General features: G+C 52.7%; 1 protein-coding gene and 1 long non-coding RNA gene across 2 annotated transcripts in view; both read left to right on the top strand.

Moving 5' to 3' along the window:
- The window catches only part of LOC146662495 (cadherin-18), a 210,486-nt gene that overhangs the window by 32,024 nt on the left and 164,686 nt on the right, over nucleotides 1–13,776 (top strand). The window lies entirely within an intron of this gene.
- On the top strand, nucleotides 11,611–12,346 carry LOC146662498 (uncharacterized). The gene is made up of 3 exons (XR_014913205.1): nucleotides 11,611–11,767; nucleotides 11,851–11,998; nucleotides 12,079–12,346. It is a non-coding gene; the product is annotated as an uncharacterized LOC146662498 (long non-coding RNA).

The following is a 13,776-nucleotide window of genomic DNA, read 5'->3' as shown; positions in this document are numbered from 1 at the left end:
AAAATATTTCATAACTAAGGCAGAAAGGATTTAAAACTTTGTTTAAAGCATTGCCTTTTCACTGTCTGATGAAAAGGTAAGCTACCTTTGTAGTGTTTAAAAAAGAAAGGTCATACATGAAGTTGTTATTACATTATGTTAAGTGAAATATGGCCACAGATGATTGTAATACCATGACAATAAGGTTCTAATGTTGGCTGGGGTTTTCTTGGATACCTTTTAACTGCTGGCACGGTGGTTAGCACTCTTGCCTCACAGCAAGAAGGTCCCAAGGTCGATTTTCTGTGTGGCGTTTGCATGTTCTCCGTGTTTACGTGAGTTCTCTCCCGATACTCCAGCTTCCTCCCACAATCCAAAGACATGCGATTAGTGGGGTTAGATTAATTGGTAATTCTAAATTGCCCATATTTGTGATTGTTAGGCTGTTAGTGAGAATAGTTGTTTGTCTCTCTGCATTAATCCTACAACAGACTGGCAACCTGCTCAGGGTATACCCCCTACTCTCGCCCTATGGTATATGGGATAGGCTCCAGCCCCTCCGTCACCCTGATAAGGATAAGCAGAAGAAAATGGATGGATAGACCTTTTGAAATTCTCTTGAGTTGGAGCTTTGATTTCCCCCTTGGCCTAGGAGGTGGTGAGGTGCCCAAGGACAAGATCTTTCGATCTATTATAGAAGAAATCCTCCTATTCCTTCTCCTTCATTGGTGACATGCGCTAATGTGGTAAGACTAACTGTTGTTTTACTATTAGTATTGAGTGCAACACGAAGAAACTAGACGACCCTAGATGACTTGACTAAATACTTCACAGCTCAGAGAAGCAGTACTGACTAAACTTTTCTCATTTTCCATACAAAATAACCATTGAGTGGAATGTTATCTAATGTAATCAAAGACTGTACACCCAAAATTATTTCATTGATATCACATGTTGTTATTTTTGTCTTAAGTCTACTGACACCCACTTTATTGTGGCATTTTTTTTTTTAGTTTTGTTTGTTTGTTTGTAATTACCTTTCATTTCTACCCCGGGGCAAGGTATGCAAAGTAAACTAATAATGGTACTGTTTTATTTCAATGTACAGTAAATGCAACTATTTAAGTTATTCATTGCATTCCTGTATTGCCAAATACAGTGAGCGATACAAACTCTGTCAAACCCCCCAGATATTTCGTTGTTGAAGCACACAAAGGACAAAGGATATGTACGTGGTGTTCTCCTGCAGCTGAGCCACAAACCACACCCTGCCACACCTGAACTCACACATTTTAGTGCCTATTTCCCTAACCTAAACACTAGTTTAATATTTTGCAGCTTGGTGGACGCACTAGTTGGTCACAGTGAACATTTGGTCACATGTTCAGTGTGTATTAAAAACTGAGCACTTAGATGTGGAAAATATATTACAAAAATCCAAAGTGCCAGTGTAATTTAGTAGAAATGTATAACAAATTACAAATTAGTTTGTACATAATTTTAGTTTGTACATGAAAATTATGATTGAAGACAGTATAAGACCAAACCAATAGTGAATTTAAATCTGGGTGGTAAGTCCTACAAATCCAAACCCTATGAAGCTCCTGGAGCTCTGTTGCTTTTGAATGGCTGCCTGGAAGCTTCTTTTTTTGATCACTTACAAATATGCATTTCCACTTAGTTCCCCTCCATTGTGTCAAAAAATTTTAAATCTAAATTGAATTTTAGAGTAAAGAAAAAAGTGAAATCTGATAAGTAGGTCAAGGTCTTACCCCTTTCGCAATATCACCTCAAACACACCTGTCATGGTCCGCGGCCCGGCGTCCGGGGTGCTGCTGGGATGTCCACGCCCACGAGCGTGGCTGCTAACCCCACACCTGCATCCCATCCCAGGCGATCACCAGGTGGACTATTTAATCCTGCCCTACCTGCTGCTCCACGCCAGTCCGTAGTCGCCTCTCAGCGGTAACGTACGCCTGCGGGAAAAGAACTCGTATGACAAACTCTCCATCGGACCTAACACTGTTTTTTTTTCCCTGTGTACCCAGATCACAACTCGGCGTGTTTTTGTTTTCGAGCCACCTGCCTGTCCACCTGTCCACCTGTCCGCCTGAGATTTGGTTCACATTCAGCTTCGCCGTCTCGACCCCTTTTGGAGCTCCACCCCCCTCTGGTTCACTCGGCCCGGCTATCACCGTGAGACGCACACTCCACCTTCCCTCGTATGCTGCCTTTTTTCCGCACCCCAGTAATCTGTCTCTCTTTTTGTTTTACAGCCTCTCACAGCCCCGCTCTCGGCGTTCCCTGTGCGGTCCCTCGGTTTCTTCTGGTTTCATACGTTGTTTTTCTGGCTACCCTCACGGGACACCTTTAGTTGCAATAAAAATTACTTTCTTTATTCGCTCCTACCCTAGTGTGTGTGTTCTGCTACTGGGTCCTGCCTGCGCTCGGAACTTCGGTTCATGACAGTACGGACTGGCCAGTATGGACCCAGCAGATCCACTCCGCTCCGCTATTAATAAACAGGGCGCTATCCTCGGTCGCCACGATCAGCAGCTCCAGTCTCTCCAAGACCGTTGTCAAGAGCTCAGTGACACTCAGAATAAATTACAAACTAGGCCGTCCGACCCCGTGCACCGCGGCGTGTCGCCTCCGCCGCTGGAACCCTTCCACGGGGAGCTGGACCTGTGTGGGGGGTTCCTTTTCCAGTGCTCCTTGTTTTTCAGTCGCACGCCTCACGCGTTCCCCACGGATACTGCTAAGATCTCCCACTTCGTGGGATTGTTACGGGGGCGTGCTCTAGCATGGGCTGAAGCCTACTTAAATTCTCACCCCATTCGTGATTGCGATTACGATGACTTCCTGGAGGAGTTCCAGGCTACGTTTTCCCCTCCGGTATCGGAGGACGATGCCGCGCAGAAGTTGCTGGGGCTCCGTCAGGGGCGGCGCAGTATTGCGGAGTACCTAGTTGAATTCCGTACTCGAGCGGTCGCCGTGGGTTGGCCCGATTCGGCTCTTCGTGGGGTTTTTTTACGGTCGTTAAATGACCAGATGAAGGACCAACTAGCTTTTCACGAGGAGACCAGATCCTTTGATGAATTGGCCTCCCTCTCCCGTAGGATTGACAGACGCTTGCGGGAGAGGGATGCCGAGCGGCGGTCTAAGCCTATGGGCTCCGTATTGCGCCCCGGGTTTCGCGTTTCTCCGCCCCCGCCCCCAGCTTCGTGTGCGCGCTCTCCGTCACCGCCCCCGCCTGAACCCATGCAGATCGGACGCTCTCGGCTTTCTCCGGAGGAGAGGGAACGCCGATTTCGGGCTGGAGAATGTCTGTACTGTGGGAGGCCCGGTCACCGCATCGCTGTTTGCCCGGTCCGCCCAAACGACCCGGCCCACCGGTGAGTCCGGGGATACGGGTGGGCAGCACTCTAAGCACTACTAGACCCCGATTGTTACTGTCCGTTACTATCGTGACTTCTAATCAGACTTTTACATGCCCCGCGTTAGTGGACTCCGGGGCGGAACAGAACCTTATGGATGAGAAGCTGGCTAAGAGGCTAGCTGTGTCTCTTACTCCACTCGAACCGCCCATCCCTGCGTCTACATTAAACAACCAAGTGTTTGCATACATAACTCACCAAACCGCGCCTGTACGGTTAATCACATCAGGTAACCACCAAGAGCAGCTGTCCTTTTTCACTTTTCCTGCTCCTGACACCCCGCTTATCCTAGGCTACCCCTGGTTACAGAGACATAACCCACACATAGATTGGGCCGGAAAAAGTATCGCGAGCTGGAGTGTGTTTTGTCTGGCGAACTGCCTGAGGTCAGCCGTTCCCTCCGCCTCAACGGAACGGAGGCCCGCCCCGCCACCCGCGCCGGACCTCTCTTCCGTGCCCCCCGACTATCACGATCTCCAGCAGGTGTTCAGTAAAGATGAGGCGCTCTCACTCGCGCCTCACCGTCCATATGACTGTGCTATCGATCTGCTCCCGGGTGCATCGCTGCCCTCTAGCAGATTATACAACCTGTCTCGCCCCGAAAGAGAAACCATGGAGAATTACATCCAGGAGTCGCTAACTGCAGGACGTATTAGGCCGTCATCCTCTCCCGTGGCTGCGGGTTTTTTCTTCGTGGGAAAGAAAGACGGGACGCTCCGCCCGTGCATCGATTACAGGGGGCTGAATGACGTCACCGTCAAAAACAAATATCCCCTCCCACTCATTAGTTCTATTTTTAACTCACTCCAGGGAGCTACGGTCTTCACCAAACTAGATCTGCGGAACGCCTACCACCTGGTACGGATACGTGAAGGCGACGAGTGGAAGACCGCCTTCAATACCCCACTAGGGCATTTTGAATATCTAGTGATGCCGTTCGGGTTAACGAACGCCCCGGCGGTTTTTCAAGCCCTAGTCAACGACGTGTTACGGGATTTCCTGAACGTGTTTGTTTTTGTTTACCTGGATGATATTTTGATTTTCTCCAAGACGCTCGAGGACCATCGCATCCATGTGAGGAGCGTGCTACAACGGCTGCTCGAAAATAGACTGTACGTAAAAGCGGAAAAGTGTGAGTTCCACGCCTCATCCATTTCCTTCTTGGGCTACATCCTCGCTGGTGGGCAGGTGAAGACCGACCCGGTGAAGATCAAAGCAATATTGGAATGGCCGGTTCCGGAGACACGAAAGAAGCTTCAGAGCTTCTTGGGGTTTGCGAATTTTTATCGCCGTTTCATTCGAAACTACAGCCAGGTGGCCGCACCTCTCACCCAACTCACCTCACCCAAGGTGTCTTTCACATGGTCCCCTGAGGCCCACGCAGCCTTCGCTAAATTGAAGCGATTATTCACGTCCACACCCATTCTGACCCATCCTGACTCTTCTAAACAGTTTGTTGTTGAGGTCGACGCATCTGATGCGGGAGTCGGGGCGGTTCTTTCCCAGCGGTCTGGGCCCCTGAACAAACTCCGGCCGTGCGCCTTTTTCTCACGCCGACTCACCCCCGCGGAGAGGAATTACGACATCGGCGACAGGGAACTCCTAGCGGTAAAACTCACATTGGAGGAATGGCGTCACTGGCTGGAGGGGACCAAACAGCCCTTCGTTATATGGACGGATCATAAAAATCTACTGTACCTTAGAACCGCCAAGAGGTTAAATCCCCGTCAAGCTCGCTGGTCCCTATTCTTCGCCCGCTTCAACTTCACACTCTCCTATCGTCCCGGGTCACGAAACATCAAACCCGATGCGCTCTCCCGTCTGTATTCCCCCGACAGCGAGGCGCCCCCCCCCCCGCCACCATCCTGCCTGCCTCCTGCGTGGTGGGTGCTCTCACCTGGGAGATTGAGGAGACCATTCGCCAAGCGCTCCCGGGGGACCCTGACCCAGGGACTGGACCGCCAGGACGGCGCTTCGTTCCCGCCGCCGCCCGGGGAGCAGTCATCCACTGGATCCACACAGCACGATTCGCGTGCCACCCGGGCGTGAGCAGAACGGCGCGCCTCCTCAGCAGACACTTCTGGTGGAAATCGCTACTACGGGACGTGAGGGACTACGTGTCTGCCTGTGCCGGCTGCGCTCGTAATAAATCATCCACGAAACATCCCATGGGCCAGCTCCACCCACTCACTACTCCCCACCGGCCCTGGTCTCACATCTCGCTCGACTTTGTTACCGGTCTCCCCACCTCTTCTGGAAAATGTGTCATCCTCACCGTTGTGGATCGGTTTTCTAAGGCCGCCCACTTCGTCCCGCTAGCCAAGCTGCCCTCGGCTGCTGAGACTGCCCAAGCGTTAGTCACGGAAGTCTTCAGGCTCCACGGAATTCCCCTGGACATTGTCTCCGATCGCGGTCCCCAGTTCACCTCACAAGTGTGGAGGACCTTCTGCTCCATTCTCGGCGCCAAGGTCAGTTTGAGTTCCGGTTTCCACCCGCAATCCAATGGGCAAACTGAACGCCTTAATCAGGAGCTGGAGACTATGCTGAGGTGCGTAGCCAGTCAAAACCCCTCCTCCTGGGTTACTTACCTGCCCTGGGTGGAGTACGCCCACAATACTCACACCTCGTCCTCCACCGGCTTCTCTCCTTTCGAAGCGTCCCTCGGGTATCAGCCTCCGCTCTTCCCGGAAGAGGACCTGTCCCTCTCCGTCCCGTCGGCCCCTCATCACCTCCGGCGCTGCCAACGTGTGTGGCGCTGCGCTCGCCGCGCCCTCCTGCGCGCAAAGGAACGACAGGCGCACTACGCCGATCGTCGCCGCGCCCCAGCCCCTGACTACCAGCCGGGACAGAAGGTTTGGTTGGCTGCTGGGAACATCCCGCTCCGTTTCATCGGGCCGTACGAAGTGGACCGAGTCATCAACCCGGTGGCAGTCAGGCTCCGGCTTCCGGCCTCTCGGCGTGTGCATCCCACGTTCCATGTATCTCAACTTAAGCCGGTCCGCCTCAGCCCCCTGTGCCCTCCTTCCGAGCCCCCTCCTCCCGCCCGGCTCGTCAGCGGCCATCCGGCCTATGCGGTCCGACGGATCCTGGATGCGCGCCGGCGCGGGCGCGGCTGGCAGTATCTTGTGGATTGGGAGGGGTACGGCCCCGAGGACCGCCTCTGGGTCCTGCGCTCCTTCATTCTGGACCCTCGTCTCATCTCTGCTTTCCGTGCTTCTCTCCGCAGGCGGGGTCCCGGCCGGTCGCCTGGGGGCGACCCTTGAGGGGGGGGGTACTGTCATGGTCCGCGGCCCGGCGTCCGGGGTGCTGCTGGGATGTCCACGCCCACGAGCGTGGCTGCTAACCCCACACCTGCATCCCATCCCAGGCGATCACCAGGTGGACTATTTAATCCTGCCCTACCTGCTGCTCCACGCCAGTCCGTAGTCGCCTCTCAGCGGTAACGTACGCCTGCGGGAAAAGAACTCGTATGACAAACTCTCCATCGGACCTAACACTGTTTTTTTTTCCCTGTGTACCCAGATCACAACTCGGCGTGTTTTTGTTTTCGAGCCACCTGCCTGTCCACCTGTCCACCTGTCCGCCTGAGATTTGGTTCACATTCAGCTTCGCCGTCTCGACCCCTTTTGGAGCTCCACCCCCCTCTGGTTCACTCGGCCCGGCTATCACCGTGAGACGCACACTCCACCTTCCCTCGTATGCTGCCTTTTTTCCGCACCCCAGTAATCTGTCTCTCTTTTTGTTTTACAGCCTCTCACAGCCCCGCTCTCGGCGTTCCCTGTGCGGTCCCTCGGTTTCTTCTGGTTTCATACGTTGTTTTTCTGGCTACCCTCACGGGACACCTTTAGTTGCAATAAAAATTACTTTCTTTATTCGCTCCTACCCTAGTGTGTGTGTTCTGCTACTGGGTCCTGCCTGCGCTCGGAACTTCGGTTCATGACAGTACGGACTGGCCAGTATGGACCCAGCAGATCCACTCCGCTCCGCTATTAATAAACAGGGCGCTATCCTCGGTCGCCACGATCAGCAGCTCCAGTCTCTCCAAGACCGTTGTCAAGAGCTCAGTGACACTCAGAATAAATTACAAACTAGGCCGTCCGACCCCGTGCACCGCGGCGTGTCGCCTCCGCCGCTGGAACCCTTCCACGGGGAGCTGGACCTGTGTGGGGGGTTCCTTTTCCAGTGCTCCTTGTTTTTCAGTCGCACGCCTCACGCGTTCCCCACGGATACTGCTAAGATCTCCCACTTCGTGGGATTGTTACGGGGGCGTGCTCTAGCATGGGCTGAAGCCTACTTAAATTCTCACCCCATTCGTGATTGCGATTACGATGACTTCCTGGAGGAGTTCCAGGCTACGTTTTCCCCTCCGGTATCGGAGGACGATGCCGCGCAGAAGTTGCTGGGGCTCCGTCAGGGGCGGCGCAGTATTGCGGAGTACCTAGTTGAATTCCGTACTCGAGCGGTCGCCGTGGGTTGGCCCGATTCGGCTCTTCGTGGGGTTTTTTTACGGTCGTTAAATGACCAGATGAAGGACCAACTAGCTTTTCACGAGGAGACCAGATCCTTTGATGAATTGGCCTCCCTCTCCCGTAGGATTGACAGACGCTTGCGGGAGAGGGATGCCGAGCGGCGGTCTAAGCCTATGGGCTCCGTATTGCGCCCCGGGTTTCGCGTTTCTCCGCCCCCGCCCCCAGCTTCGTGTGCGCGCTCTCCGTCACCGCCCCCGCCTGAACCCATGCAGATCGGACGCTCTCGGCTTTCTCCGGAGGAGAGGGAACGCCGATTTCGGGCTGGAGAATGTCTGTACTGTGGGAGGCCCGGTCACCGCATCGCTGTTTGCCCGGTCCGCCCAAACGACCCGGCCCACCGGTGAGTCCGGGGATACGGGTGGGCAGCACTCTAAGCACTACTAGACCCCGATTGTTACTGTCCGTTACTATCGTGACTTCTAATCAGACTTTTACATGCCCCGCGTTAGTGGACTCCGGGGCGGAACAGAACCTTATGGATGAGAAGCTGGCTAAGAGGCTAGCTGTGTCTCTTACTCCACTCGAACCGCCCATCCCTGCGTCTACATTAAACAACCAAGTGTTTGCATACATAACTCACCAAACCGCGCCTGTACGGTTAATCACATCAGGTAACCACCAAGAGCAGCTGTCCTTTTTCACTTTTCCTGCTCCTGACACCCCGCTTATCCTAGGCTACCCCTGGTTACAGAGACATAACCCACACATAGATTGGGCCGGAAAAAGTATCGCGAGCTGGAGTGTGTTTTGTCTGGCGAACTGCCTGAGGTCAGCCGTTCCCTCCGCCTCAACGGAACGGAGGCCCGCCCCGCCACCCGCGCCGGACCTCTCTTCCGTGCCCCCCGACTATCACGATCTCCAGCAGGTGTTCAGTAAAGATGAGGCGCTCTCACTCGCGCCTCACCGTCCATATGACTGTGCTATCGATCTGCTCCCGGGTGCATCGCTGCCCTCTAGCAGATTATACAACCTGTCTCGCCCCGAAAGAGAAACCATGGAGAATTACATCCAGGAGTCGCTAACTGCAGGACGTATTAGGCCGTCATCCTCTCCCGTGGCTGCGGGTTTTTTCTTCGTGGGAAAGAAAGACGGGACGCTCCGCCCGTGCATCGATTACAGGGGGCTGAATGACGTCACCGTCAAAAACAAATATCCCCTCCCACTCATTAGTTCTATTTTTAACTCACTCCAGGGAGCTACGGTCTTCACCAAACTAGATCTGCGGAACGCCTACCACCTGGTACGGATACGTGAAGGCGACGAGTGGAAGACCGCCTTCAATACCCCACTAGGGCATTTTGAATATCTAGTGATGCCGTTCGGGTTAACGAACGCCCCGGCGGTTTTTCAAGCCCTAGTCAACGACGTGTTACGGGATTTCCTGAACGTGTTTGTTTTTGTTTACCTGGATGATATTTTGATTTTCTCCAAGACGCTCGAGGACCATCGCATCCATGTGAGGAGCGTGCTACAACGGCTGCTCGAAAATAGACTGTACGTAAAAGCGGAAAAGTGTGAGTTCCACGCCTCATCCATTTCCTTCTTGGGCTACATCCTCGCTGGTGGGCAGGTGAAGACCGACCCGGTGAAGATCAAAGCAATATTGGAATGGCCGGTTCCGGAGACACGAAAGAAGCTTCAGAGCTTCTTGGGGTTTGCGAATTTTTATCGCCGTTTCATTCGAAACTACAGCCAGGTGGCCGCACCTCTCACCCAACTCACCTCACCCAAGGTGTCTTTCACATGGTCCCCTGAGGCCCACGCAGCCTTCGCTAAATTGAAGCGATTATTCACGTCCACACCCATTCTGACCCATCCTGACTCTTCTAAACAGTTTGTTGTTGAGGTCGACGCATCTGATGCGGGAGTCGGGGCGGTTCTTTCCCAGCGGTCTGGGCCCCTGAACAAACTCCGGCCGTGCGCCTTTTTCTCACGCCGACTCACCCCCGCGGAGAGGAATTACGACATCGGCGACAGGGAACTCCTAGCGGTAAAACTCACATTGGAGGAATGGCGTCACTGGCTGGAGGGGACCAAACAGCCCTTCGTTATATGGACGGATCATAAAAATCTACTGTACCTTAGAACCGCCAAGAGGTTAAATCCCCGTCAAGCTCGCTGGTCCCTATTCTTCGCCCGCTTCAACTTCACACTCTCCTATCGTCCCGGGTCACGAAACATCAAACCCGATGCGCTCTCCCGTCTGTATTCCCCCGACAGCGAGGCGCCCCCCCCCCCCGCCACCATCCTGCCTGCCTCCTGCGTGGTGGGTGCTCTCACCTGGGAGATTGAGGAGACCATTCGCCAAGCGCTCCCGGGGGACCCTGACCCAGGGACTGGACCGCCAGGACGGCGCTTCGTTCCCGCCGCCGCCCGGGGAGCAGTCATCCACTGGATCCACACAGCACGATTCGCGTGCCACCCGGGCGTGAGCAGAACGGCGCGCCTCCTCAGCAGACACTTCTGGTGGAAATCGCTACTACGGGACGTGAGGGACTACGTGTCTGCCTGTGCCGGCTGCGCTCGTAATAAATCATCCACGAAACATCCCATGGGCCAGCTCCACCCACTCACTACTCCCCACCGGCCCTGGTCTCACATCTCGCTCGACTTTGTTACCGGTCTCCCCACCTCTTCTGGAAAATGTGTCATCCTCACCGTTGTGGATCGGTTTTCTAAGGCCGCCCACTTCGTCCCGCTAGCCAAGCTGCCCTCGGCTGCTGAGACTGCCCAAGCGTTAGTCACGGAAGTCTTCAGGCTCCACGGAATTCCCCTGGACATTGTCTCCGATCGCGGTCCCCAGTTCACCTCACAAGTGTGGAGGACCTTCTGCTCCATTCTCGGCGCCAAGGTCAGTTTGAGTTCCGGTTTCCACCCGCAATCCAATGGGCAAACTGAACGCCTTAATCAGGAGCTGGAGACTATGCTGAGGTGCGTAGCCAGTCAAAACCCCTCCTCCTGGGTTACTTACCTGCCCTGGGTGGAGTACGCCCACAATACTCACACCTCGTCCTCCACCGGCTTCTCTCCTTTCGAAGCGTCCCTCGGGTATCAGCCTCCGCTCTTCCCGGAAGAGGACCTGTCCCTCTCCGTCCCGTCGGCCCCTCATCACCTCCGGCGCTGCCAACGTGTGTGGCGCTGCGCTCGCCGCGCCCTCCTGCGCGCAAAGGAACGACAGGCGCACTACGCCGATCGTCGCCGCGCCCCAGCCCCTGACTACCAGCCGGGACAGAAGGTTTGGTTGGCTGCTGGGAACATCCCGCTCCGTTTCATCGGGCCGTACGAAGTGGACCGAGTCATCAACCCGGTGGCAGTCAGGCTCCGGCTTCCGGCCTCTCGGCGTGTGCATCCCACGTTCCATGTATCTCAACTTAAGCCGGTCCGCCTCAGCCCCCTGTGCCCTCCTTCCGAGCCCCCTCCTCCCGCCCGGCTCGTCAGCGGCCATCCGGCCTATGCGGTCCGACGGATCCTGGATGCGCGCCGGCGCGGGCGCGGCTGGCAGTATCTTGTGGATTGGGAGGGGTACGGCCCCGAGGACCGCCTCTGGGTCCTGCGCTCCTTCATTCTGGACCCTCGTCTCATCTCTGCTTTCCGTGCTTCTCTCCGCAGGCGGGGTCCCGGCCGGTCGCCTGGGGGCGACCCTTGAGGGGGGGGGTACTGTCATGGTCCGCGGCCCGGCGTCCGGGGTGCTGCTGGGATGTCCACGCCCACGAGCGTGGCTGCTAACCCCACACCTGCATCCCATCCCAGGCGATCACCAGGTGGACTATTTAATCCTGCCCTACCTGCTGCTCCACGCCAGTCCGTAGTCGCCTCTCAGCGGTAACGTACGCCTGCGGGAAAAGAACTCGTATGACAAACTCTCCATCGGACCTAACACTGTTTTTTTTTCCCTGTGTACCCAGATCACAACTCGGCGTGTTTTTGTTTTCGAGCCACCTGCCTGTCCACCTGTCCACCTGTCCGCCTGAGATTTGGTTCACATTCAGCTTCGCCGTCTCGACCCCTTTTGGAGCTCCACCCCCCTCTGGTTCACTCGGCCCGGCTATCACCGTGAGACGCACACTCCACCTTCCCTCGTATGCTGCCTTTTTTCCGCACCCCAGTAATCTGTCTCTCTTTTTGTTTTACAGCCTCTCACAGCCCCGCTCTCGGCGTTCCCTGTGCGGTCCCTCGGTTTCTTCTGGTTTCATACGTTGTTTTTCTGGCTACCCTCACGGGACACCTTTAGTTGCAATAAAAATTACTTTCTTTATTCGCTCCTACCCTAGTGTGTGTGTTCTGCTACTGGGTCCTGCCTGCGCTCGGAACTTCGGTTCATGACAACACCTAAGTTCAGGTCATTTGAGCTTAATATAATATTCACTGTCACCAGAGATGATGTTTACCATAAATGTTGGGTCTTTGCCACACAACCTGATGGCTGATATGGTATCTTAAGTACTGCTTAACAGTCTTTCAACTTTACAATCAAGGAAAAAAAAAAATATATGTATATATATGTATATATATATATATATATATATATATATATATATATATATATGTGTGTGTGTGTGTTTTGTGTCGCACAGCTTATTTTCTGTTGTCTCCTGTCAGTTCTTCCGCATGTTCTCCCATCCAGTTGTTTAGTACTTTGCATTATGTTTGCCTTCCCTTAAATTGGCTTTTTTGCAGAGTCTGTTTATCCTCCTTCTAAATAAAGTTGCATTTTGAGTTTATTCAGTCTTGTGAGTTATTATTAGAGTCCTAAAATAGGAATTGTGGTCTCAAGACATCACCTTGGCTCTATTAAATTATTCTTGAACCTCTTTGACATCTCTGTAGTTTATAAATCTTTGCTTGCCAAGCGCTTTTATAGACCTTTTGTGCCTGAAAACATTCAAAATTCACCACAGATACAAAAATCCATTACTTTAGATAGTAGTGGCCCTAATCATAACTAAGCTATTGAAATTTAACTGACCTATAGCACTAATGCCCAGAGCTATTCAAAAATTTTAATGACTTTATCTCAGAAAAATGATATTTGTGCATTAGTATTAAAAATGTGTTATAATTATTTCAACAAGGTATAGTCTCTTTGTCTATTTTGATTAATTTGTGTTTCAGACAGGGTGTCATTTTGCCCCATATCAGAAAGACATTATTAAAAATCCTTTTTTTTCATATAGATAAAGAAAGGAAGATTCTATGAGGAAGAGTCTTGCCTAGACTGTCCTTCATTATCCTATACCTTTAACCATGAAAGCAGGTTCCACAAACGAGACTTGCATGCACTCACACAAATACACACAAACACAGATATGCAGGCCGGAGGTCAAAACAAAGTACTGATGCCAGAGGAAAAGATTAGAATGACAAAGGAGAATGGCACTGAGTCAGGAGAGCTGCAAGGAGGAGGACAGCAGAGATGGAGACCCTAAATAATGGCTCTCTTGTGGATAAAATATAACCTCTACTGAAAGAGGGGAAAGCAGTGGAGGAAAGTAACCATAACATTTTAGAGGCAGAGTGAAGTAAAGGAAAAACATGGAGTTCAGAAAGCAAAATAAATCTAAATCAGCATTTAGCTTTATTTTATTCATAGGGTCTGTGTATAAGGAGTGTCCTTCTGAAAAACTGTATAAAATCACATTTCCTGTCAAGATATTCCATATTCTTACAGATCACATTATTCTCTGAACTGTCACTGTTCTGTGTAAACATTTCAAAATAACTGATAATTCAAACAGAGCCAAGTGGGATGGAAATCAGAGTGTGTTTTTGATAAGTTTCCATATTCTTGCCAGCAATTATTTTGTGAGTGTGAGATTCCCATTCTTCAAGTG

This window comes from Rhamphochromis longiceps, linkage group LG9, assembly GCF_057381845.1.
Source record: "Rhamphochromis longiceps isolate RC_006_pf linkage group LG9, R_longiceps_female_GT1.1, whole genome shotgun sequence".
NCBI lineage: Eukaryota > Metazoa > Chordata > Actinopteri > Cichliformes > Cichlidae > Rhamphochromis > Rhamphochromis longiceps.
Note: the sequence above shows the minus strand (reverse complement) of the source record. Positions and strands in the feature narration are given on the sequence as shown.